The following is a 27980-nucleotide window of genomic DNA, read 5'->3' as shown; positions in this document are numbered from 1 at the left end:
TCTAAAATATAATGGCTTCACCATAAATCTAACCAAGATAGATTTTGGTATTTCAAAATTCTGTCTTAAAATAAGAACATTCATAATTGTAGAAAAGATGCAGCTTGCTTGATAAGGCAAATGTTAACCCTGGAAAGATAGTCCACACAAATAATCACTGTACTGGACAAACTTTTATTTCTTCGGTTCTAAACCATCTCAGAGTGCGATATAAGGACACCATAAAGCACCATCTGCTACATTTCAGACAAGGTAGCAATGATGTTCTAGCGTAGAGCAATTGAGTCAGCAAGCGAATAGCAATTAGACTAAGGGGTTTTACTTTGGAAAACTGTAACATGACTACTAATATCCATTCTGATTTCTTGAAAGGAAAAATGAGGGTTTCGAACAGGTCATTCTAGCTTGACCCCTGAAGAGTGAAAACTGGGTAAATGGGCAGATATATTTTGGGACAACGTAATGAGCATCAACAACATAAATTAATAGATGAAACAAATAATACCAATTGTTAAAAATGTATCCTTATTTCACTTTTAAATTTCACAAGCACTGTAGGGCCAACAATGCTTGTTCATTGAAGCACATGCTGAGACCTTGGTGCATGTGGCCACGCTGTCTCCTGTGTCCCCATCATGCTTGCCAATTTCTGTCATTTCCTTCATCAGATGATAGTGTGTGTGTGATAAAGGTCCCTGGATATCTTTCAAAACATGTTCAACTGTTTAGCAGTATACCAGCAATCACCTATCTCCGAACATTCTGTATTTAGTCTTCACATGACTCACTTTGTCAGCAGACACAACACAGATTTCACCCTACCCTTCTCTAAAAGCAAATGTTAGGGAGCTCACTGAGGAACCAATGGCATGCAGATTGGACTTTGCAAAAGGCAGAGGTGAGAGTGGGGGGGTGCGGTTTCCAGTGGTTTAGCCAATTTCTGTCGTTTGACATATAACACACAAAACTGTTAAAGTAATTATTTGCCAAATGATATTCTTTTTGTATTCTTTGTGCACTTAGAACAGTTTCAGACTCTTTCCGGTTTCTGATGGAGAGTCCATTGTGACTGAGAGAATCGCTTTGGATCAGGCATTATTTAGGGTTCCTGTAATCTGATATGGAAATACAGCCTGCATACCCGGCCCTCTCTTCCTCTGCTCCAGTACACCCTTGCTCCCCACTCGGAGTCACTACTTAGGGTTGCAGTAAAGTGGGGACACAATTTATAGTTTTCTCCCCCAAAGCAACACATGAACCTTAAGAAAATAATAATAGTTGCAACTCATACAAGTATTTTTTTATCATTCTATGGAATTTTTCTCCTTCATTTCAAATCTGGGGGATTTTTTTCCCCAACAGTGATTCTTCTGAGTTCAAGAGCTTATCTTTATTTTTCCCAGGTGAGAATTGTTTGATTACCCTCAGGTATTTGTTTTCTGTCTTAAACTCTCAGAACAATTAATTAGAAAGTTGTCATTGTCCTTTACAAAAGGATCTAATTCCAAATAATTAGTGTTTGTGCTGTACATCATTTTCGATCTTGCTCCTTTCCTCTTGATAAGATTCCAAGAGTCTCACATATTACCCACAAATCCCACTTTTATTATTTAGTCAGGCATACCTGTAGAAGAGTTCAAAAAGTAATATAAAGCTGTTTATTGAAAAGTAACCCAGCCATTCAAAGAAAAGGAACAAGTTCGCATATTTCTCTCCATCTGATCCAAATCTTAACCTGAATTCAGAATTTCTCACAAGGAGTGAACAAAAAGCTAAGACTTAAATAAAACAAAACAAAACAAAACTTCACATTTCAATTTCAGTGAAGGATAACAAAGTAGCAGACTGTCAGTTTTACATTCAACAATTCATATACAAAAATGCATGCCCATACACTTACTTTCTGTATAAATCAGAATTCTATTCTTCTTTGTAGCTGTGTCTAGTTTTCCATAGCTGAATATGAAACATCATGCAACAAAATTTTGCTATGCCACCAATTCCTCCTCCTCCAAATTAATTACACACAAGTCATGGTCAGCACATTTACTACCACGTCTAGCCTTATGTATGGGAAATGTTTTATTATTTTTCTTTTTTCTATGGGTAAAGCTAACAAGGTCACTAGGTCTGTTAGCTTGGTCCTTAAAATATATTTGTTAGTCTTGACAACAAGTCAAACATTAAGAAGTTTTCCGGGTACCATGAATGAAGGTAACTTAAGGTTGAGTCTCATTAAAAAAAATTGAAAGACAAATCTAATTGGCCAGGTTTTAAGAGCATTCTTTTCAAGATAAGTGATATTCAAGAAAGCCGATAAGTAGATAAACAAATTTAAATGAAATAAGTGAAGCAATCCATCTACATTAGGACATGTGAGACCAGTTTAGAGAATCTGTGGGAATACAACTTGTAACTAAAATTACAGTTTGAGAAATTAAAAAAGAGACGTTTTTGTTTTCTGATATTTTCTGAATCCAAGATAAAAATGTGCAAAAGGAAATGCCACAGTTGGACTTTAGAAACTTCGAAAATATAAAACTTAAGTGTCAGATGTCACTTTTGTTCATAAATCTACTTAAAAGCTGACAAGCCTGTTAGACTGAATTATTATACTAGGTAGTATTTATCTCCTTAAAGAGACCAAACAAATAATAATAATAATTAATTTTTCGATGGTAAGACTAAATGGATGGATAAGACTAAAATGCTTACAATTCAATATGTGTCACCTTCATTTAAACAAAACTAAAAAGACACACTCCTTAAGAAAAAGGAATTCAGCTCACCAACCTCTAGAGGAGCTTGTTTGCCCAGATGCAGGATCTCAAGCCTGGCTGCACGGAGCCGGTGGTGGGAGGAGAGGAGGAGAGTAAACCCATGATTCCCACAGCCCGGCAGCTGAGAACTCAGAAATGAGGCACACGGTCTCTTCATCTATCCTCAGAGTTAGCCTGTCACCCCAAAGCCATTGATATCCCGAGAGTCCAGCACTTCAGACACTTGCCTGATGCATGATAAATAAAGATCTCTGACGCCCGAGTCAGATGAAATGAAAGGTAACTGGACAAATCACACTCATTTTGTGCCTCAATTGAGAAAAAGAAAACCTCTTAATCCTTTTCCTTCTAAAACCTGTTAGGCCCCTAAACAGATAGCTGCAGTGCTTATGAAACGTTTAAATGGAAGAATCAAACATTGACAATTTTACCTATGGAATTTAACCTTGCATGTATTTCTGTCTGTAGCTGACATTTAGTATGATTGTGTGGAATAGAATCACATATCCAGTTATTTATTTTTATGTAGGCATTTTACTGGGAGTTCTTACAGATAACATTCCATAGTTCAATCACATCAAGCAGTATTGTACAATTGCTACCACAATCAGTCTCAAAACATATTTTTTCTTGAAATTTTTGATATCGGCTCCCTTTGTCCCCCCTATCCCCCATTGTACCCCCCCCTCCAGAAACCCTTTAAAAATTTTTTTTCTTTCATATCTAATACAATCCAATATATCTATTCACAAACAATTCTGCTATTCAACCCCATCTAGTGGAATTATACAATCATCAATGTTATCAGCTGTCCTACCCATCCCCCCACCCACATGTTAGTCCAGTAGACTAGAGAAACAAATTAATAAACACGCATATGTGTATAAGAAAGAAATTAACATACAAGAGCAATTGAATATTGAGAAAATATTCCAGCCCAGTCCAGATCAAGTCCATAAGTCTGAAATTAGCCCATATGTCTGATAACAATCTATGAAGTCCTCTTCAGACTCGTGAAGCAATGCAATGATGCCAAATGAAGGAAGATCACAGGCCAGTGGGTAGAAAGGCTTGTGGATCCAGTGGTGGTATAAGCATCTCAGTGCTGACAGGGGTCTCCATATGGCTTCTCCAGCTCAGAGCACTAGCGCAGTTCTGTGTGTCTTTTCAGCTGCTATGCCTCCCAGGGTGTGAGCAGAGAGCAAGAGTATATCTCCCGCCTCCAAAAAGGAATACAGGTGTTCCCAGAATCCTCAGGGGAAGGCCATGCCCACACAGAGACCTCAGTGGCTATGACCCGATTGACAGACTAGACTCCACCCCTTCACTCTTAATCCTCTCAAGTCCCAAAATGATACCAGACTATGTAACTTCCACAGACCACCCCTTATCAATTTGACACTGTCACATAACTCTTTAGCCATATATGATTTTCAAACAAACAATAATAAAATCTTATCTGTCCCTAACAGGATAAGACTAAAATGCTTACAATTCAATATGTGCCACCCTCATTTAAACAAAACTTTCTATAAGTGACAAAACAAAAATATCCTATGTCTAACAATTGCAGTTAAGCAACACCTACAGCTTAATCCTATAATCCTATGAATATAATTCCCCACCTATCTTTGACATGAAGAACCTTCATTCCAGTTGGAACCATGTGAATGCGCATCCATAAGCAAAATCAAATCAGGACAGGCCATCCATAAAGTCAGTAGCAATATGCACGGTGCACAATCTCAAAAACCTTCTCCTCATCTGGTCGGTTCTGGTCAACTCAATGTGGGCTGCCTCACTCAGCCTCCAACAGGGTGCCCATTGGTTGCCTTGTCTTTAAACCATGGCCCCATCACAAACTCTCAACAACCCAATGCCCTGGTGCTAGGTGGTGAACTTCAGACCAATCAACCTGCTCTAGTCTTCTCTTTTGACTCTAAACCAAGTCCAAGGGTGTCAGTGATCAGACTTATCCCATCTCTTTATTGCTATATTTCTCCCACTTCCACTTAACACGTGGATCCAGGTGGTCACCTAGCAAGCATTTCAGCCTGCCCATAGGCTCCCTTCAATGTTCAGTCCCAGAGAGGAGTTTTCTTCATGGTTCCAGATTTTTTCCAGCTACTGGCACAAACCACAAGTTCAAAATTCCAAAATCCAAAGAGTTTCTTTTTTTCTTCAATCTGTCAATCTTGCCCCTAGGCAAGTCTCTTCAATTACAAACATCTTGACTACTCCAAAGCACTGGGCGGGTTTATCTTTTCAGAGCCTTCTTTGCAGGTGTGTCTTAAACACTGTAATAGTCTAGGTACTTTGGAGAAACAAATCCACAGCAACTCATGTGTAAGAGAGAGTTTTATGTAAAGAAAAGGTGCATCACGAAAACATCCCAACCCAATGCTGCCCAAGCCCACAAGTCCAACATTAACCCAACACCAGTCCACAAAGTCTTCCACCTCACAAAACAGGCAATGATGCCAACTGCAGGAGGAAAGCTGAGTCAGTGAACGAACAAGCATCTCAGCACTAGCAGGGGTCTCCACACGGCTGCTCCAGCACCCAGGGCTGCATCAGGATAGGTCCATGTAGCTTCTCCTTGGGGATGTCTTGTAGGAAGTCAATCTTGCAAGCTGAAGCAGGGAATTGCTAAGGCAGCTGCACCCGATGCAACCATCACAAAACAAGAGACCCGAGAACTAGAAAGGCGAGGCTTCACCACCCATTTATCCCTCCGCCTTTCAACCAGCCCCACATGTGATTGTCGGCCAGGCTGGCACAATTAACTAACTCAAACACATTTAAAGATACAATTTTAATAGTTCAAGCAAGTGGACTTACAAGTTCTCTACTTTCATACTTCCCAATAAACATTTCTATCAATCATTATATCAATAATAAGCAGAAGAAATTAGTATAAACAAAGCAGAATCAGACACTAAACTCAATTCTTAAAACAGTCAAGTTCAATCCTCATTTAGCTTATCCTTATATAAATTATTCAATTGATACACAAATATGAGATAAGGTCTCTGAGAGCATTGTCTCAAGTCAGGGCCAGGCCTTTTGTCAGCCATTTGAACCTGTCAACCATTTTCTCTACTCATCATGGTCCCTGAGAAATTCAAGAGATGATTTCTATCTTTGAGCTCAAAGTCTACATTCACAACATTCATTTTAGCCATTTCACACAGGAATAACCAAAGACTGAAACCAAACAAATAATCAGAACTTTAGTTTCCCATAGTCTTTCCAGAAAACCACCAGCAAACTGCATGGACATATCTGACCTCTGGCTAGCCAAAGAAGAAAAACTCCCATGAGGCAGAGGTCAAACAAACACCACTCTCCATCTTCATGATTTGTTTCTCTAGTATCCCACTCCCAAGGTACCATCATGTGTTTGTCTGGGCAGATTAGAGAAACAAATCCAGGGAGACTCTTATGTGTAAAATAAACAGGCTTATATACAAGAGCAATTGAATATTGAGAAAATATCCCAGCCCAGTCCAGATCAAGTCCATAAGTCTAATATTAACCCACATGTCCAATACCAATCTACAAAGTCCTCTTCAGACTCACGAAGCACATGCCATGGTGCGGAATACAGGAAGATCACAGGCCAGTGGGTGGGAAGTCTTGTGGATCCAGTGGTGTTGTAAGCATCTCAGTGCTGGCATGGGTCTCCATGTGGCTTCTCCAGCTCAGGGCACTAGGGTAGTTCTGTGTGTCTTGTCAGCTGCTATGTCTCCTGGGGTGTGAGCAGAGAGGAAGAGTATCTCCCGCCTCTAAAGAGGAATATAGGAGTTCCCAGAATGCTCAGGGGAAGGCTATGCCCACACAGAGGCCTCATTGGCTATGACCCGATTGACAGACTAGACTTCACCCCTTCCCTCTTAATCCTCTCAAGTCCTAAATTGAGACCAGATTATTTAACTACCACACACCCTCTCCCACACTATCAGGGAACTGTTACTCCTATTACTATATCTGAAGGGTTATCTCCTTTGACTTTCATGTACTGAATGATATCAAATATACAAATGAACATGGAAAAATCTAATATATTCCATGAGGTAAAACACACACAAAAAAAGCCCGTAAAAGTAAGGGAAGTATTAAAGAACTAGAGGATAGTTATGTGCTTCATCAGTGCTGTACCACACCCTGAATTTATCATCCCTTCTGTGTGGCCCTACTGAGAAGGACTGTACATTTTCTCATAGGTGGGTTTTGGGTCTCCACTACATCCATGCCCCTTCGCATCAATATGGGTGTTTGTTTTTGAACTTCTGATATCTCTTCTTGTCGACACCTCATGGTCACACAAGCTGGTGTGCTTCTTCCATGTGGGCTTTGTTGTGACCCAGCTAGATGGGTGCTGAAGACCCCAGACACTACATATTTTATTTTGTTTATAAAATTTAATAAATTATGTTACTGGGGGCTCTTATAGTGTTATAACAATCCATACATCAATTGTGTCAAGCACTTCTATACATATGTTGCCATCATCATTTTAAAAACATTTTCTTTCCACTTGATCCCTTGGTATCAGCTCCTCTTTTTCCCCTCCTTCCACAAACCTCCCGCCCCCATAAGCCTCTGATACTTTATAAATTATTTTATCCTCATATTTTACACAGCCTATTGTTCCCCTTCACCCACGTCGTTGTTATTTTTCACCCCTGGGTGGGGGTGGGGGTGCACGTCGATCATTGTGATCAGTTTCTATTTTCTTTTCTAATTTTTATTTATTTATTTATTTTCTGGTTTTGTGAGAACGTTTTCTGAGTTGGTAGATTTTTTTCTTTATTTTTTATTATAATATCATTTTATTGGGAGCTCTTACAGCTCTTGGAACAATCCATACATCAATTGTATCAAGCATATTTGTACATATGTTGCCATCATTATTTTCTAATCATTTACTTTCTATTGAGTCCTTAGTATCATCTCCTCTTTTTTCCTCTCTCCCTTTCTTCACTGTTGTGACCCCTTGATAAATTATAAATTATTATTATTTGTCATATCTTACCAACCACTGTCTCCGTTCTTCTATGGTTTGTGTTGCTCATTCCCCCTGTGGGGGGTGGGGGGTGGTTATCATTCAATCATTGGGGTGGTATCACTACTCCCATTCCTGTTCCTCAATTCTTTTGTCTTGAGCTCTTATCTCTTATAGGAAGGATTGGGTCATGATAGTGGAGGGTGAGGAAGCCTCAAGGAGCCAGAGGAATATTATGTGTTTCATTGGAGCTATACTTCACCCTGGTTGACTCATCCCTTCCTTGTGACCCTTCTGAGGGCATGTCCCATTGTCTACAGATCGATTTTGGGTCTCTGCTCTGACCCCCCCCCATTCTCAAAAATATGTTTTTTCTTCAAATCGTATAAATCTTTCACTATATATTTTAATAGCCAGACACTTTCAGCTTTCTTCACTACATTTGCTTATACACCCATTTTCTCTTCAGTAATCATGTCAGGAATGTGAATATCATACAATGCCATATTATTAGAATAAATCATTCTTGTACTGAGGTAGGATTTAAGTAGAAGGCCAAAGTTCAATTGGTTCCTTGTTACATTTGCATATATACATATATAAACAAATAATCATGTTTATATGTTCATGTATTTTTACTTCTTTCCTCTTTTTTTACCCCCCATTCCACTATTATGTTTACTCATCGGTCACCTCTTAGTAATTCCCCTCAGTTACAATTTGATTGATCAAACGTGACCAGAAAGCTACACTCTTCACCATCAAGTTGAGAACCCTTATTCTTCTCCTGTACCAATCACTGTTTGCTCCCCGCTAGCCTCCTCTCCCTCCTCCCCTCCCATGTCCCCAGGAACTATCCATGCAGTCACTGTCTTCTTAAGATTGCCCATCCTGCATATTGTATAGACCCAAACCAAACCAAACCATACAGATAGTCACAAGTCTAACAGGGATCCTGTCATAGAGCACATGCATATTTTTCTGTGAAGTGGAGAGAAGGGCACGTTGTAAACCATCAGTCCAGTCCCCCTTTCTTTCCGAGCTGCATATGCTGGTCCTGCTTGCCTAACAACACATAGACCCTTTTAGGAGTGGTCTAGTGCCACCCTCCCAATTACACCTTTACACATTCAGTGTGGCCTCCTTGTGAGTAATCCCCAACTAGTTCAGATGAGGTGCCAAGTGCTGCCCCCCAAGTCAGAAGTCGATAATCAGGAATCTTCACAGGTTTGTGGCTATGTTCCCATCACAGATCTATTGTATGCACCTCTAGATTTGCCCCCGCGCAGACAGGTCAGACCACCCACTCTCCCTGAGCTGTAGCTTCAGGGCTGTCCTCTGCATAGCTGTCATCTAGCGAGAGGAAGTTACCTATCAAGCTGAGGCCAACCCTGAAGTCAAATAGAACAAGACCAGACATCTGCTTTCCAATGCTTGTCATTGTGCAGTTTAAAATAGCAAAAAAAAATATTTTGTAACAGCCTAAATTCCCACCAATAGACGAATGGATAAAAACAACTCTGGTTGATTTTAGAATACTACACATCCCAAAAAATATTAATGAAAAAATGAAACACCTCATCTTGAGGAAAATGTTGGAGGCTATTACGCTGTGTAAAGTTAGCCAAGCACAAAAGGTCAAGTATATCAGCTCCTTGAAGTAAGTTCAAACAGCAGAACTGCCATAAGGGAAAATGCAAACAACACAAAACTCCGGGCTGAGGACCAGATATTCAGGCTTGTGCCAGACCAAACCCAATGATCCATATGTCATCAAAAACAGATACAGACAGCATGTGTGCTGGAAGAAGAATGATGGCAATGGGGCATCAGGGCACTAACTAACCCAAGGGGTTGGGTGTTTATCTCTCCACAGGAATGGGAGAGCAGGGGTAGCCCTCATTCCAGCATATCAATCCCCAAGGGCAATGTTCCTGCTCAGATTAGCTTGCTCCCAGAGATGACATAACCCTTTCTGATGATACAGGTACTGAAACTCTGTACCGAACATTGAGTTTTCCTTAAAGTCAACAAGCCAGTTTTTGTTTCAGTCATTCCTGCAGGTAAATCTTTGAAATGTAAATGTATATTTAATACATTTCTTAGTATTTATGTTTTCTTTATTTATGTTTTAGAAGTGAGTTGCCCAAAGTTTTTGCCTGCCACAACGAATGGGCAGAAAGCTCCATGGTGCTGATGTTGAAAGTAAAATGTTTTTACTTTTGATGCAGTTGTACAATGTAGCTAAGTTACTACGACAATAGGTTCAAAGAGAACAACAATTGAGAACCACACAGGGCTGGGCAGTATGGGAAGAAGACTCTCTCCTCTGCCCGAGGAGACTCTGTGACTGTAGTTGTTTTGGGGGGAAATATTAATATTTCTATTCATACGTTTCACTCCAGAATTTGTACGTTCAGAACATCTCATTCTATCTACCTATCTATGGATCTATCCATCTATCCATCCATCCATCCATCCATCCATCCATCCATCTATCTATAATCTATCTATCTATCTATCTATAATCTATCTATATCTATCTATCTATCTATCCGTCTATTCAGCTTGGTTGTGGGCAGGTGAAATATTTTCAGTTGAAAGTACCTCTTTCCACACTGAAACCCTTAGGATTATGACTCTTCATCATCAATCATACCTGGGACAGAACTACCCCCTTCCTCCCTGCCACCCAAAGCTCAACTTTCAGCTACATAACAGACAAGTGTATAAGGCAAGCAATACCATCTAAAAGGAGGCACTCCTTAGAACAGCTAACCATACGAGATAAAAAGAGTGGGAGGACATTTGCCCAGGGATACAATGAAGAGGGAAGGGAAGGCTGGATGGATGGGAGCACCGGGAGGGACTGTGATAAGCGATGTTATTACTTGGCACCTGCAATCAAACCAACATGCTTAATAAATGTTCACTGAAATCACAATATATATTTTTAAAGTATCTCTTTAAAAAAAGCAATAAACCTCATCTTGGTGTCACCACATCGTGTGAGAGAATGCCCTTGAACTAGTAGTAGTCAATGTCCTCTCTCTCTCTCTCTCTCTCTCTCTCTCTCTCTCTCTCTCTCTCTCACACACACACACACACACACACACACAAAGATTGGCTGTTTTATCAAATACCAAAACTGATATTTTCATAACTCTACCCCACCGTTCTTGAGTCAGCTCTGATTCCCAGGGACCCTGTAGGGCAGAGGAGAACTTCTGTATAGGGTTTTCCTAAGACTGAGCAGTGGCTCCCAACTTCTGTGTCAGAAGCCACAAGCTGTAACCACAGCACTGTCAGGGAGATATGCTCAGTGTACTGATCACCATCCCTGTGCCTGACACCTTGCTAGGTTGATAGTATAATTCTGTTCACTTTTCCTAATTGCAATGTGTTGGTTCAAATAGATGTTTTTTGTTTCAGTTTATGGAAAACAGAACTGAAAATCAAGTCAGACCCACACACTTTCGACATGAAATATGTCCCACTAACCCCACATCCTAAAATATTTTTTTAAGGAAACAAAACTAAAAACAACTCACTGTAAAGTCAATTCCCATTCATAGCACCCCAAAAGGCAGAGTAGAACTCGTCCTTTGGGTTTCTGAGATGTTATATCTCTATGGGTGTAGAACCAGGAGTCCTCACACTTTTAAAACAGGGGGCCAGTTCACTGTCCCTCAGACCCGTTGGAGGGCCGGACTATAGTTTTAAAAAGACTATGAACAAATTCCTGTGCACACTGCACATATCTTGTTTTGAAGTAAAAAACAAAATGGGGCAAACACACCCAGCGGCCCGGATAAATGTCCTCTGCGGGCCGCCTGTGGCCAGTAGGCCATAGTTTGAGGACCCCAGGTAGACAGCCTCATCTTTCTCCTACAGAGCACCTGGTGAATTTGAACCTCTGACCTTGTTGTTATCAGCTTAATTCATAGGCCACTGTGGTGCCAGGGTTCCTTTACTACACTACTAAAATGTAACTAAAAATGAATTTCCACCTATATTTTATCTGTACTAGAATAGCCATCCAAGGTTGTTTGTTTTTTCTTTAAACAAACAAAAAAGCTAGGGAATGCACAGTAATAGTCTCGGAGGAGTATTGCTATGATACTAGGAAATCCTCAGAAACATTATGTTCCTAACATTAGGAAAGGATAGAAAAGTAACAAACCACAGCAACAGCTAGAAGGTAGCTCATCTTTTATTTCTACACTCTAGCTTCCACACGCCAGAGGACATAAGGAAAGTTTAACCTGCCAACACCAGGAACATCAGTCCATTTCTTCTCAGTCATAACACCACGTTTGGCAGCGGGAGCCCTGCACAGTGGCCTCGGGGAAGGGTGCTCCAGTGGTGTGCACTCAGTGGGTCAGGTCAGGGGGCATTTCCAGGAAGGTGTTTGCGTAAGAAGGAGCACCACATATTCTTAGATATCAACGATTGTGCTCCTTATTGTTCTGGGTGTGAAAAAGGCGTTTTTTAAATCACTTTTATTAGGAACTTGCTAAAATGAATGCAAGAACTAACTATAAAGAAATATGAAGTAGACTAATGTTAAACATTTAGTATGCAAATATATTTTATGAAGCCCTGTGGTCAGCATAGAATGTTGCAGGTGTTCTAAGCGTCACCCCTTCAGACAGTGCATCTGTCCTACTAAGAGCAATAGGAATCCTGAATGTCTGCATTACCATTCAATTGCGTTACATGCATAAGGGGATATACGATATTCATTAAAATATTTATTCTCTGCTGAGTGCCATTTTGTCTGAGGAATGGGCCACAGGAAGGTAGGGACAGATTCAGTGGCACTCTCTAGCTCTAGGGTTAATTATCCAGGACAGGATTATAAGCTCTCTTCATTCAGGGGATCACGAGATGTTTATTTTTTTTAATTGGTTGCCTCTGAAATGTTTATCATCTTAAAACTTTAAATTTGGCAAACCCAAAGCCTCGTCTGAGTTTTATTGCACAACGGGTGACATGACTTTAAGTCATTAATGTTGAACCAACAATCCTGCTACTGGTAGCAGCTGTTGCCAGCTGTTGAAAGGACGTTCCTCAGCAGACTCCACTGTTCATTTTCCTATTTCGATGTGGGATCCCTTTTTACCAAACAAGCAGTATTAGATTTCTCTGTGCACTTTCAAACATTAGCAGATGTTGCAGTAGTACTTGTTTTGTCTCCTAACTAAAAACAATTGCTGAGGATTGACTTTGAACTCATGGGGACCCTATTGTTGCAGAGTAAAGTTGTGTGTGACCTTTCAGAAGTAGCCCATCATACTGTCTTTTATGTCTCATCTCTGAAACTCAGCTGGCTGTCCACTGAAAGCCACTGCTTCTGTTTCTAGATGGCGGCTTAATAGTTTGTGCCATCGGGGGACTCTCCTCTCTGACTTCCACAATTCTACTTTTTCTGATGCTTTCTACCGGCTAGCAGTCCTAGTAGTGTATTGGGTACACATTGGGCTACTAATTACAAGGTTGATTGTTCAAAACCAGCTGCTCTGCAGGAGAATAATGAGGCTTTCTAATCCAGTAAAGATTTAGTCTCAAAAAACCATGGGAGCAAATCTATTCAATTCTATAGGGTTGCTACGAGCCAGTGGCAGTGAGTTTGTTTTCTTGCAGCTGTTTGTCTTTTTGATATCTTTCTTTCCCCCTTCAACTAGCACCAGAAAGTGGGTCTGATTTAGTAGCAGCTTCCACTTAATCCTTCAGCATGCCATATTGTACATGTATGTACCTGTTCACGCATCCATTGCAGTGTGCCAGTTTTTTGACAAAGCTCAGCATGCGTCTCTTGCCCCATGCCCCTTACCCACCTGACCTCTCTCTGTGCAACTTCTTTCTGTTTCCTTGAATGGAGAGGGACATGAAGGGACAGTGATTTGACAACATAGAAGAGGCAAAGAAAACAATGAGGGAGGTGCATCCAAACAGATGCGTTTGAAAATGTTTCCAGGAATGGAATCACAGATTTGACAAATGTGTAATGGAGAATATTTTGAGGTTATTAAGGTTGTTTTGTAAAAAAAAAGTTAAATACATAGCTTTGAAAAAACATTTTTCCAATTTTTGGGGGGTATTTCCTCATATATATGTAGACTTTGTGGGTAAGATATGGTTTGGGATTTTTAAAAATCATAATTGTTTTTCAAACTTTTTCCAAAGAAATTCAAATTTTAAATGAAAGGAGTGCCCTTTGTATGTACATTTATGTCTATTTTATGAGATAACAATCAATTGTTCTTGAACCCCTGATTTTAAGCAGGGGTCCTCAAACTTTTTAAGCAGGGGTCAGTTCACTGTCCCTCAGACCCATTGAAGGACCAGACTATAGTTTTTAAAAACAACTATGAACAAATTCCTATGCACACTGTACATATCTTAGTTTGAAGGAAAAATACAAATGGGGCAAAACACCCAGTGTGCTGGATAAATGTCCTCAGAGGGCCGCATCTGGCCTGCGGGCCGTAGTTTGAGGACCCCTGCCGGGTCTACAGCATAACAAGAACGGTTTGTCTTCTGGAAAAAAGAGTTGGCATAAACCTCTGTACGCACTTGAGAAGGACGAGTGCTATTCACCCAGATGCCCACCCGGACTTGCTATGAGCTGATTGTTTAGGGAGACACATCTGGCAAACTGCACTTGAGAGCTGTCAGTTCACTGACGTGTGCTTAGAGGCATCGGAAGACACTCCCGTGCTAACTCATATCTGATTCCATCAGAACAGTCTTATTGTAAGGATATAGATTTTAATTATTTGCTTACCATGTAAGCAAAAAATATCAAAACTACCAAAATACAGTCTTAACCTTTAGGAGAGCTGTGTCTTAATATTAATCTTCTTGATTAGGCTTTATATAACCTGTGATATACATTGTGCCTCCCTACCTTTTCCTGCTCTGGGTTTTGTGGGGCGCTGTTATTTCACTCTTATCTATCTATCTGTCTATATATCTATCTATCTATCTATCTATCTATCATCTATCATCTATCTATTATTAATCATTCTATTGGGAGCTCTTACAGTTATTAACACAAGTCATAGTTCAGTTAGATCAAGCATAATTTTACACTAGCCACCACTATCAGTTTCAAAACATGCTCTTTCCTCTTGAACTCTGATATCAGCTCTACTTTCTTCCCTCCCTCCCTTACCGCACCCCCCCCAGGAATCCTTATTATTCTATTATATGTTATTGTTGTTTCCTGCCATATCTTACACCATCCAATGTACCCATTCACCTGCAATTCTGTTAGTCATTACTTTAATGTTAGTGCATACTGTAATGAATGGGAGCCTGCATAACTATGTGAATCTGAGGAAATTAGTCTTAACCCATATGCTGGTCTGTGTACCACTAGTTTAATCAAAATCCAAAAATTATTTTCCTTTCATTCAAAAGTGTATCCTTACTGAAACCATGTAGTTTCAACAAATTATTCAGAATATTCTTGTACAAAAAACATTTAAATACTACAACAAAAACAAATACACCCACATAAATAGAAGAATATATTATTCTCATGGATAAGAAGACATAACATTGTGAAAATGTCACTAATCTACCAAAAGTAACCTGTAAATATAGTGAAATTCAAATCTAGACCCCAGAATCCTTTGGGTTAATTTGCTGTTCTCAAATTAGTACATATGGGGAATGTCTCCTACCCTATATAGCTCCGGTGACGTTCCTATTGCCATTCTCGCTCAGGATTAACTTTAGGATAGAATGCTTGTGATATATTTGCTATTCAAAGACAAACAAACAATCAAATGAAGCAATGATTGATGAGCATTTGAACTTTTAAAAATAATAACTAAGTGCAAGTATTTGCACTTAATTTCATGTCCTTATTCTGTCAATATCCTTTGCTTCAATTAAAAGCCTTATTAAGGGTTTAGTAAAGATTTGTAGGGAATTTTATAGGTATAAAATGGTCATTTTTTAGAAGGTTAAATGTTTGTTTAGTCATTTATTCGCTCAGCAGAAAGATATGGTAAGACTTGGCATTATGCTAGTCCTTAAGAACAAAAACAAAATAGCTGGAGTTTACACTCTCAAGATATTTATGGTGTAGTGAAGTTAACAAAAGCATTGTTTAAAAGGTGTAAAACATCATAAAATTGAGGTAAAGTATGAAGGAAAATTATTTTGTGATTAGCTGATATCGATTTTAAAACACAAAGATTTAAAGTTAAGAATAAAATTGTTCTTTAAATATGAGTGAGAAATATGGTCATTTCTAGTGAAATTAAAGGAGTTATTTTTTTAAAAGCTTACAAAAATACTAAGGTGACTATTTGGAACACATCATCAACAATAACAGCAGATATCAGCTTATAAATAAATAGAGAGATTAAAAAAAGAACTGTACAAGTAAAATTATAAAATCCTATACCCCCCAAACAAAGAGACCTACACGTCTAACCAAAGCAATCTGTAAATATAATGCAATTCCCATCCAGATCCCAGCATCATTCTTTACAGAGGGAAAACTAATTGCCAACTTAGGCAAAGTAGAAAGAGACCAGAGATAAGCAATGCCTTACTTAAGAATAGACTAGCAGGCCTCTTACTTCCTAACTTAAAAACCAACTACCCAGCTACTGTAGTCTAGCACTGGTACAATGGCAGACACATAGACCACTGGGGAAGAACGGCGAACCCAGAAATAAACCCAGGCAATTATGGAAAACTGATTTTTGACAAAGGGTTGAAATCCATTAAGTGAGAGAGAATTAACTTTTCAATAAATGGTACTGGTAAAATTGAATTTCCACTTGCTGAAGATTGAAACAGTACCCTTACTTCACGCCATATATAAAAACAGATCCAAAATGTATTAAGCACCTAAATGTAAAGTCTAGAACTACGAAGATCTCAATAAAAAAATAGGGAGAAACCTAGGGGCTTAATACATACCATAAATACACTATTTAATGTAGTGGAAACACACAGAGATGATAAAATAAATGATTGGAACTTTCGAAAAGTAAGACACTTACATGCATCAAAAGGCTTCATCAAAAGACTGAAAAGAGGATTCATAGAAAGGGAAACATTTTAGTGATACTACATCATACAAAGGAATAAACTCTGAAATTTATAGAAAACATCTACGCCTCAACAAGAAAAATACAAACGATTAAATTATAAATGGGCAGAGAACACAGACAGTTCATCAAAGGCAGTCAACAGAAATATGAAGAAATGCTCACAGTCACTAGCCATTCAAGAGATGCAAATCAAAACAACAGTGAAACACTACTGTATGCTGCCCTGTATAACAAATTAACAACAAAACAAAGTAATAAATGCTATAAAGAGTGAGGAAAAATTGAAACCCTCACACTCTGGATTATAAAACTGTACAACTATGGAAAGAGGTATGGCACCTGCCCAAACAATCGGGGATGTAAAAGCCATAGGACCCAGCAGTCCCTCTCCTTGGTCAATACTCTAGAAATGAAAAGCACCAGTTGATGTTTGTATTCATTGTATTACAGTGCACCAGGAAACAACCTAAGGGCTCATCAGTGGTATAATTTAATGTGAAATTAAAGAGTAGCGATAGAACCATAAAACATCTCACAACTTAGATGGATTTGGAAGACATTCATTATGTTGAGTGAAGTTTTTCAATCACAAAAGGACCAATATTGCATGAGATCATTCTTATTTTTAAAATGTAAAGGTGGGTGAGTGCAGAGTGGAGACTCAGAGTCCATTGGTAGGCAACTGAACACCCCTTTGCTGAGGGGTTTTGGGGAGGAAATGAGCCAATCAGGGTGCAGGGTAGCAACGATGAAGCATATAACTTTCCTCTAGTTCTTAAATGCTCCCCCCCCACTATCATGATTCCAATTCCGCCTTGCAAATCTGGCTAGACCAGAGGATGCACATTGTACAGATAGCAACTGGAAACACAGGGAATCCAGGATAGATGACTCCTTCAGGACCAGTGGTGAGAGAGCTGATGCCTGAAGGGTGAAGGGAATGTGGGGTAGAAGGGGGAACCAATTACAAGAATCTAAGTATGGCCTCCTCCCTGGGGAATGGACAGCAGAGAAGAGGGCGGAGAGAGATGTCAGACAGTGTAACTTATGAAAAAACTATAATAATTTATGGTCTATGAAGGGTTCATGAGGGAGGGGTGAGGGGGGAGGGAGGGAAAAATGAGCAACTGATATTAAGGGCTAAAGTAGAAGGCAAATGTTTTGAGAATGATGAGGGCAACAAGTGTACATATGTGCTTGACAAAATGGATGAATGTATGGACTGTGATAAGAATTGTACGAGCCCCTAATAAAATACTTTAAAAAAAAATCAAGATACAGGTTTCCATACTAATATAAATAGCCGTTGATGGTTACCAGAAGCAGGATAGAAGAGAGGGAAGGGAAGGTAATAGACTAGAAGGTAGATTGGTGTTAATTTAGGTGAATGAGAAGACAATATCCTAATATCAAGAGGGAGATTGGGCAAAAATCAAACAGACATGGTGGGGTACAGACAGGGAAATCCATTGGGAGGTTCTATAAGTTGTTTAAATAGTTGAATGCAAAAATGATCATCTGATATGTAAATTCCCAACTAACTCAAAATAAAAAAAGTTTTAAAAACAGATGATAAATACATGAAATTGAACTAATTACTAAAATGAGTGAGTTTTTAAAAAATAATTTTATTGGTGGCTCTTACAGCTCTTCTCACAATCCACACCTATATGCATTGTGTCAAGCACATTAGTATATATGTTGCCATCATCATTTTCAAAACATGTTCTTTCTACTAGAGCCCTTGGTATCCCTTCCTCATGAACCCTTGATGATTTATACATTTTCTAAAAACAGGCAAAGAAATAAAGGGCCAGCAATTGCACGAATCCTTCACTGATAGGGAGAGCATAGTAACTCAGGTACCTGAACACGGAAGATCAAAAGAGCTGGCAGAGAGGAAAGGACAAGTAATAGGAGATGATGCTGGACAGTTGAATTGGAACCAGACACCACGAGTATTTGGAGGGACTTATCCTATTAACAATGGGAAGCCAGTGAAGTATTTTAATCAGGTTCACTGTTCGAACTGAAATTCATCTATTTAAAAAAATGGCGAGAAACAGAATGATGAGTGGAGTAAAGGGTGATAAAATGAAAGCGAGGAAAGCCAGGGAAGCAACTCCTACTGTCTTTTTGATAGCAACTTAGATGAAAATGAATTCAGCATAAATAAAGAGACCATAACATAAGGTTAGTAAAAATTTAGAAAGCAAAATCAACTGGTGGTGGTTCTGTGTGAAGAAAGGGGAAGGAAAAAATTGATTTACACTGTAAATTGAGTCCATTTTCACTCCTTCTTTGCATAAACTATGAAAACCAAGCTGGCACAGTCCTTCACACACAGCCAATGTTCAAAAATTATTTCTTAAATTAAAGAATAAATAAAGAAATGAACATGACAATGAATGAAATTAAACTAGATGAACAGGTGAAAATAAAATCATATTGCATATAAACATATCTGTGTAATTTGGAGCATTCTAGAATGTTTTCACAAGGCAGGGTGAGTCACAACACACCAACTGACACTTTAGAGACTGGAAATCTAAGGATATACTTAATTCTCAGAGAGGAAGGACCCAAGGATATTGAAAAAACAAACAAACCAAAACCCTAATCTCAAAAGAAAAAAATAGGCATAATTTACAGAAGTTGTACAGGAGGCTTGCATACATCTGGCTATGTGTATAGAGCTTGTAATCTAATGGAAACTTGGGTCCCTCTGGACCAAGAGCAAACAATATCCACAGGACAGAAAGTCCTTCTTCCAGCAAACAAAACACCAGGCCAGCAGCCAATTACAGTAGCAGCCAACAGATGTCCCACTGGTTTTTAAATCAGACGCAGAGCCTTGGTTTGGTTTAATTATTACTTCACTGGTGTAGCACTTAATGTTTATCAATGTTGTTTTGATGTTATCAGGTAATCAGACTCTTGGTACGTTTATACAAATCAGTATCGATGAGCCAAAGCTCCATCTCTTTTCTTCAAGAGAAACAGGGAGAGATTAATTAGGGCAATTCTGAACTTGATTTTTTTTTTAAACAAGTTTAGTAATAAAGCTCCAGAATTGAGTCATGATCGTTAGCTCATATTTCAGATATGATTCCTCTGGTTCTGCATATTTTTCCATATAAAGTTCAGACACACATATTGCTGGCAGCCCTTGGTCTGGCCCCATTAGTATTTCTGTTCTCTCTGCTTGCATTCTAAAGAGAGGCATCTCACCAAGACCAGATCTATTGTTTTATCTCTTCTTTGACAACGTGTGGTACTCTCCTGACTGAATTAAGAACCACTGTAGAGTTAATTACCAACTCTTTTTCTTTACTTCTAAATTCTACCTTTTACTTCTACCTCTAAACACCACTAGAATAGCATTTTTGAAGTTTTTAATAAATCATTACAGGGCTTGCATTATCTCAAGTCACTTTGTTTTGGGTTTTATGCTCAGAGGAAGTATAAATAGTTCCTTTGGGCAGATTAAAAATGAAACTTTAAAGAAGTTTACTTCACTGTCGCACTGATATAAGTGGCCAAATATGGCTCACTGTAATTGGAGATGAAAAATGTCAAAGCAAATACACTGCCATCCAGTCGATGCGGACTCATAGCACCCTGTAAAATCACTGCCTCTGTGATTTTCCAAGACTGTAACCCAGGGGTTCTCAACCTTCCTCAGGCCACGACCTTTTAGTACAGTAGGTCCTCATGTGGTGGTGAACCCCCTAACCATAAAATTATAATCATTGCTACTTCATAACTGTGATTTTGCTACTTTTATGAATTGGGCAACCCCTGTGAAAGGGTCGTTTGACCCCAAAGGAGTCACGACCCACAGGTTGAGAACCGCTGCTTTAAGGGACTAGAAAGCCCAGTTGCACTCGAAGGGAACAGCTGGTGGTTTCAAACTGCTGACCTTGGAGTTAGCAGCACAACAGGGAACCATGACACCACCTGGGCCACTTCAGTAGGAGAACCATGCTACATAATTCCCACGTTGATCATTCTTAGGGTTAAAAAGTATTGTCCTTGTTTTAGCCACTTTAAAGTGATAATTTGATTCCTACTTAAAAATAGAACATATGCTACCCATTACTATGAGATTATTTGCTTGTTAGAGATTTCACAAACCACTTTATTTGGTAATAATGCCTTATGTATAAAATCAGGGCTGCTACCATCATATTCAAATATCAAATGGTCAGTATCCAAATGCAATTCCAACAGACTTCCTACTTTCAGAATAGCATTTTCAAGAAAGTTTTTGACTAAAAGAGTGATAGTTAAGGTTAATTGTGCCAACCTGGCCAACGAACACATGTGGGCTTAATTGAAGGGAGGAGAGATAAATGGCTCCGTGAACCTCGCCTCTCTAGTCTGTTGTCCTCTGATGGTCAAACCACGGTGCGGCTGCCGTAGCCAGTTCTCTGCTTCAGCTGGCAAGGCTCACTTCCTGCAAAGGCATCCCTGAGGAGAAGCAGCATTGACCTACCCAGATGCAGCCCTGAGTGCTGGAGCACCCCTGCCGAGACACCTGCCAGCGCTGAGATGCAGACACGTTCACTGACTCAGCTTTCCTCCTGCGGTCGGGGCATCATTGTGTGTGTTTTGTGAGATGGAGGAGGACTTTGTAGATCGGTGTTGGACATATGGGTTAATGTCGAGTTTATGAACTTGGACAGCACTGGGTTGGGATTCTTAATGTATACTTACCCTTTATACAAAACTCTCTCTTATGAAATATGAGTGTCTCTAGTCTACCCAGACTAACTCCAAGAGTGAACAACACACCATGAACAGAAACTCTGTAATCACATAGAGAAACGGAACGTTTCCAGTGACTTTGAGATTCAGAAGAGAAAATTACTATGATTTTTCTGAGCATGAGTGTAATACACAAGTGATACTATATAACTTTTTCCCCTTAATCTGACTAATCCTTAGATTTTTGTTCATAGTTTAAAATTCTATAAAGTGATCTATAAAACTCTACACAGATTATTTTTCTTCTTTTTTCAATGTGGTGACACTAGAAGAGGTGGAGAGCCGAGCTTTTAGTCCTGCACCTCATCTGGGCAGGTGGTGGATGATATCTACTCAAAGTGGAGAAAAATATAACTAAATCTGGATAAATGAGGACCAATATGGGTTGGCCTGCTAACTGCAACATTAGCAGTTCCAACCACCAGTCATTCCACAGGAGAAAGACAGACTTTGCTGCTCCAGTAAAGACTGACAGCCTTAGAAACGCAGAGAGGAAGTCCTACTCTCTCCTGTCATGCTACTCTGAGCTGAATTGAGTCAGTGGCAGTGGGTTGAGGAAAATTGGGACATACAGAAAGAGCTAGGACATTGTACAGACTGGAGGCACAAGTATACCACATGAAAATTCAAGTGACACAGCAGAACACATAAGAGAGACAAATGTTTGCATAAGAATTACTGCAAGGTACGAACATTATTGTCATTATCTTATTTCTCATTTTTATATTTATCTTGTGCTCTTAGACAACAATTTTGTGGAAAAATGGAATTAAAAGATATTGGAATTTTTCTATGAATGTTTTAAAGTCTCTCATATAAATTATCCGATGTCTAAATTTAAAAATATCTATTAATGCTAAATAATTGGATTGGATTAATATTTTCAAAATATTAATGAGAAATAATTGGATTTTTAAACCCTAGATTAGAGTACTAGTAAAGATTTTGCATTCCTTCAAAAAAGAGTCCTAGTGGCACAAGGAGGAAGGGAGTCAGTCCGTTGTAGTAGAAGGTTGGTGATTGGGTGGCCCAGCTGCTCCAGGGCAGGGCGGTGGGGTCATCTGCTTTCAGGAGGATTTTCAGTCTCAGAGGCACCGACGGGCTGCTATGCTCTGACTAGGAACTCAGACCACAGGGTTTTGAGTTTCAGTCTCTTTGTCTTTTCTTCTTTTCCTTTCTTTCTTTATTTTCTTTTTCCTTTTTTTGGAGAAGGGAACATTTTACTGTAATTTGGGTACAGGTATGCCTAGCAAATTAGTTTACCATTCAGCAACGTATATACATTTTGGTTCATGGCATGGGTTGTGATCTCCTAGATGTAACAGCTCTCCTCTCAGCTCTTCCCCCTTTTTTGGTTTTCATTTACACGTCTTTTCTACTCTGTGCTGAAGGGAAATTACTTGTTGTGGCCCTTCAATCTATAATCTTTTTAGACCCCATCAGTGATTTGTTGGGAACATGAAAATAATGTGTGGAGGGCTATCATTCTCAGAAATTAGAAAGTGTTGTCATTCAGCTAAGTAGAAGTGACTCATCTCAGAGGCAGGAAGAGAGAAACCCCATGAGCATGAAGACAGCATTGGTGAGACAGCAGCGTCATCATATTCTGCAGCACGTGGACCGTTACACAGAGCAGATGAGACCAGGAGACAGCACAGAGGAACAAGGCTGAGATCATGGGACAGAGTGGTTTCTCAGAACATGGACGCAGTAGTACTTAATACATTTGGGCCTGAGGGTGGCTTCCTTCAGACATTCGCCAGTGCTGAAAGAGCTCTGTGACACTTGCCTGAGTAGGGTAGAGGCAACGCACCATGTGGCTAAGAGGCTGTGGACCACATCAAGATGTGCCTGCTCGCGTGGCTGAGAAGAGGAGTGATGGGAGAAGAGCTGCACCCACACTATTTTTAACTTCCCTAATACTGCAAACTTTCTGCTGTTGGTTGCTGTTTTTCAGCATTGGTTTGGATTTGCTAGAGATCACTCTGCTTTATTGGAATTCAAATCAACGTAATATAATGTTCAAATATGATAAAGGTAGTTCTTAGGGAAAATTTGCTTATGGGGTACCCGCCTCCCCACAAAACTCCGCATTTTTCCAGCTAAGCTAGCATCGGCATTGAGCAACTTGCTTTGAGTTAATGCACCGTGGGTGGCACCTGGGAAGATTCTCTCTGGTCACAATGAATTTTTTCATAAAGCAGTTTCACTTGAACCTCATTTTTTTGTGATGGCCAATTGAAGAGAACAGAATGTAGCTGGGAAATTTTGTTTCCTGCTCCAGAAAAATGCCATAGAAACTGGTGTGATGTTGAACACAGCTTACAAGGACAGTGCTATGGGGAACTCACGTGTACGAGTGGCTTTCTCATTTCCAAAAAGGTGACATGTCAGTTGATGACAAACCTCGTTCTGGACGTCCGTCAACTTCTCAAATGGATCAAAATGTCGACACGTAGTGCATTTTGAGCTTGTTCCATCAGGTCAGACTGTTAATCAAGCTTTTTATTTAGAGATTCTGAAAAGATTGCATCCCAGTGTGTGACAAAGAAGGCTTGATTTGTGACAGACAGGGGACTGTTTTTGCCACCATGGCAATGCACCTGTTCACGCAGGCATCTCAGTGCGCCAGATTTTGGTAAAAGCCAGCTTGCTTCTTTCCACATACCTTACTCACCTGAACTCTCTCTGTGTGACTTCTTTTTGTTTCTGGGAATGCAGAGGGATGTGAAAGGATAGTAATTTGACATCATAGAAGAGATGAAATACAAAATGAGGGAGGTGCTGTCATCTATCCAAACAGATGGGTTTGAAAAAATGTTTCCAAGAATGGCGCTGCAGATTTGACCAATGTATTAATTGTAATGGAGAGTCCTTTAAAGGTGATAAGGCTGTTTGAAAATTTTTTAATACAGAACTTTAAAAAAATTCCAGCTTTGGGGGGTACCCCTCTTAGATGTTGGTAGTTGCCATCAAGTCCGTTCCGACCCATGGCACACCTTTATGCCCAACAGAATGAGCCGCTACCCAGTTCTTAGAAAGCACACCTTTATGCACAACAGAATGAGCCGCTACCCAGTCCTTAGAAAGCACACCTTTATGCACAACAGAATGAGCCGCTACCCAGTTCTTAGAAAGCAACAGTTTTGAAAGTAATCAATATCACTAAATAGTGCAAGCCAAACTGTTGAATCACATATGTGACAGTTAGATGTGAAAGTGTATTGGGTGATATTCATGATAATTGCACTGCATTTTGCCATGGTATTATGATAATGAGATGAAAATTTTACAGAGCCTTTCTCTGTGATTCTCCATTTCCTTATTCACAGATTGGTGTTAAATTTCTAGATTTCTGCTAATCAACTTGGAGCTCTAAGGTTATACACTGGATATTCTTTTTATACACCACTTGCTGGGGATCATCTATGTACCTGTGAGGAATACTTTGACAGTAGTGAAACATTTCATGTTACTTTTGGGTAAAACAGCACTGGGGTTGGGGGCATATTTGACCTCTTCCAGGTCCCCGATTGCCACAAAGCAGAAGGCAGACATGTCTTCATCCTCTATCTTTCTGTACCTATTCCGATGGCAACCATTGTTTCCACAGCATTCTACTTCTCTACTAGGTTTGACCATTTGTGGCATGGCCATGCAAAACTCACAGACTTTATTAAAAAAAATTATTAAACTATTCTGAGACACAAAATGTCCTGAACTCTACTACCTTGCACAATTATGGAGGTTTACTAGGAAAGTTAACTGTTTACCACAAGTCAGGATCAGTAAACCATGAGGATACCATCACTGGTTCAGAACAACACTTCCACTCAGCTGGGCAGCAAGTCTCTGTGTAGTCTTCAGCCCCTCAGCCATGAAACCCAGGGCCTCTGCTTCTTCTGGCCATGAAGCCAGCCTGCTACACTGCTTCACAGTCTCCCAGTCTTGGTGCTGCTCCACTCTTCTGTCTCATGGTCTTCTAGCTTTGGCTCCTTTGATCTGTTTTGTGTTCTCGGTACCACAATCTGGTGTGAGCCTCTGCCTTTTCAGACAGAGTTCACAAATGTGCACCACCGCTGGATCTTCTTCCTTTGGTCCTTTGAATTGTATGATTCCTAGATTACTCTTAACCCAGAGTTCCATCGGAGCCGTTCCTCTGTGCATTTGTCTTTCAGCAGACTATATCCCCAGGGAAACAAGGGGTGGTTGGTGAGTTGGCCCATATCTCATAATAAGTTGGAGACTCAATACAGCTCACCTTTATCCTGTTACAGGAAATTCTTTCCAAACTGGGATTATACCCATAGGCATGGGGGTTAGAATACATCACATGGGATTATAGATATAGAAAGATACTGAGAGCTAAATTAATTGATTGCATCTCATAATAATTCACAATTAGAACAATATAAGGGATAGGTGTGTCAAACCCATGTACCTCATTACAGAGTTCAAATCATAATCAGTGTTCGTAGTCAAGACTGAATGGGTGACTCAGTATACAGCCAGAAACCAGTCATAGATCATCAGAGTTCAGGAGATTTTGTACCTCACAATATTTGAACATTTTTTTGCATAAAGTCTGAAGACTTAATAATGAAATCTTGTAGATGTATATCATATAAAGTGGATATTATAAATATATAAATAGTATCATAGCATTTTAGCATTATTATATAAGCCAATATTTTCTGACAGCATTGTAAACAATATGGGTTTATATATGCTTGTGAGATAAAGTTCAAAGAGTTATTTAATGACTGCATAACTCATTACTGACTTCAATTACATGATAAAGAAGAACTGTCGGACTGCTGATCCTAGTTATTTGATTTACTTTCTGATTCATACACTACAGTCATAGACTCCAGAAAGAAAAGAGTTATGGTGATTTTAGCTTTGTTTTTGACAATAAGTGATGTGACTGACACCTTTCAGGTTAGATAAAGCCAATAGGAACTTTTTGTTCACCATGATTGCTAATGGGGCTTAAAAGAGAATATGTGAAAGAGTGATATTTCTGACTGCGTACGCTACTTCAACTCCTATGTGAAAATGTAGTGACTTTAAAGAAAAAGTTGATAGATTATATGCGTTTATAGATTAACTGCATATGTCAGACAAAGGGAGGCAGATAAACAATAAAGATCACTGCACAGAGGAATAGCTAGGTAAATTATTGATCAAAGGTCAAAAGTCTGAAAATCAAATGAATGGTTTGCAACTGCGAAAAATATTTCTTACTGGTTCCGCCTGGTTTGTACTCTTGTCACCTCTAGGAATGCTCAGTCTAGACTGCATTCATCTGAGTTACAAGAATGATTCCCTGTGTCCCTGCGATCCATCTCTCCTTGAGTGCCCTTCTGTTCGGAGACATGCCTGACTGTGGAACTTGAGGATATGTGTCCTTCAATGTCCCCTGAGTATTTCAACAGCTGCCAAAGGCAGTAGCACACACGGGAAGGAGACCTCATAAGCATTTTCAGTGACGTAAGACTGCAAGTATATAACTGTGATGTGATGTGCTTGGTGCAAGTGGCATGAACTATCCAGAAAGAAGATTATAAGTAATCACTAAAAATATAATTTTATTATTTGTTTCTTTTAACCTCCAGCTCAAATAGCCTGGAGTGTGCCTGTGGGTGCTTCGGGGCGAGTTACCACATTGGCAGTATACTTCATTATTGTTGAAGCAAAAAACAAGAAAAGTCTGGGTACCTTTATCTAATTAGTGGCATAGGTTTCTATTGTTTATATGTTAAATAAATTTGCATCCTCTGGCCTCTGAACTTGGCTATTTAGCCCAGATTGACTGCGAGTGATCCTTCCCGATGTGCATTCATAACATTCCTGACTCTCTCACCTAACTTGGACCACTTCTCTGATTTGAACCACCAGTCACGTCATTTGGCTATGTGTTCATGGGTTTTCTACCTGGGATTTGGACTTTTGATTTACTTCCCAGTCTTTCAACAGTTCCTCCCTGCCACTGAGTTGAGCCTTACTCTTAGGAGCCCTATAAGACAGGGTAAAACTGCCCCTGTGAGTTTCCCAGACTGTAACTAAAGCATATGGGATTGCAAAGTCCTGTCTTTCTCCCAAGGAGAGGCTGGTGGTTTTGAAATGCTGGATTTTTGGATCACATTCCTACTCAGAACCATTACACCACCCAAGTTTCCTAATTTCCTCCGGAGGAGATTTTCACTAATGTCGCAGAGGTCAGAAAAGTCCATCTTTTCTCCGGCTAGTACGATGGTGCCTGAGAAAATCTGCCCGTTTTCAGGCGTTCTGAGTTTGGGACTCAACTTAGGCCTCGTGAATTAAATATCAATTTAA

At 39.6% G+C, this 27980-nt stretch overlaps 1 protein-coding gene and 1 long non-coding RNA gene across 3 annotated transcripts in view; one reads left to right on the top strand and one right to left on the bottom strand.

Annotated features, from left to right (window-relative positions):
• The window catches only part of CD36 (CD36 molecule), a 100521-nt gene extending 97628 nt beyond the window's left edge, over window positions 1-2893 (bottom strand). Inside the window, exon 1 of one of the 2 annotated variants that reach the window (XM_045288675.1) lies at window positions 2794-2893. The gene's annotated coding sequence lies outside the window, so the exon portion shown is untranslated. The remainder of the gene's footprint in view (window positions 1-2793) is intronic. The other variant, XM_045288677.1, reaches the window with a different exon arrangement.
• Window positions 855-27450, top strand: LOC123521530. The gene is made up of 2 exons (XR_006679951.1): window positions 855-898; window positions 26924-27450. It is a non-coding gene; the product is annotated as an uncharacterized LOC123521530 (long non-coding RNA).
• The last annotated feature ends 530 nt before the right edge of the window (window positions 27451-27980 follow it).

The sequence above is a fragment of the Echinops telfairi genome, unplaced genomic scaffold (assembly GCF_000313985.2).
Source record: "Echinops telfairi isolate 266 unplaced genomic scaffold, ASM31398v2 ScPeMD7_23;HRSCAF=83, whole genome shotgun sequence".
Taxonomy (NCBI): domain Eukaryota; kingdom Metazoa; phylum Chordata; class Mammalia; order Afrosoricida; family Tenrecidae; genus Echinops; species Echinops telfairi.
This window is presented reverse-complemented; position numbering and strand designations above follow the sequence as displayed.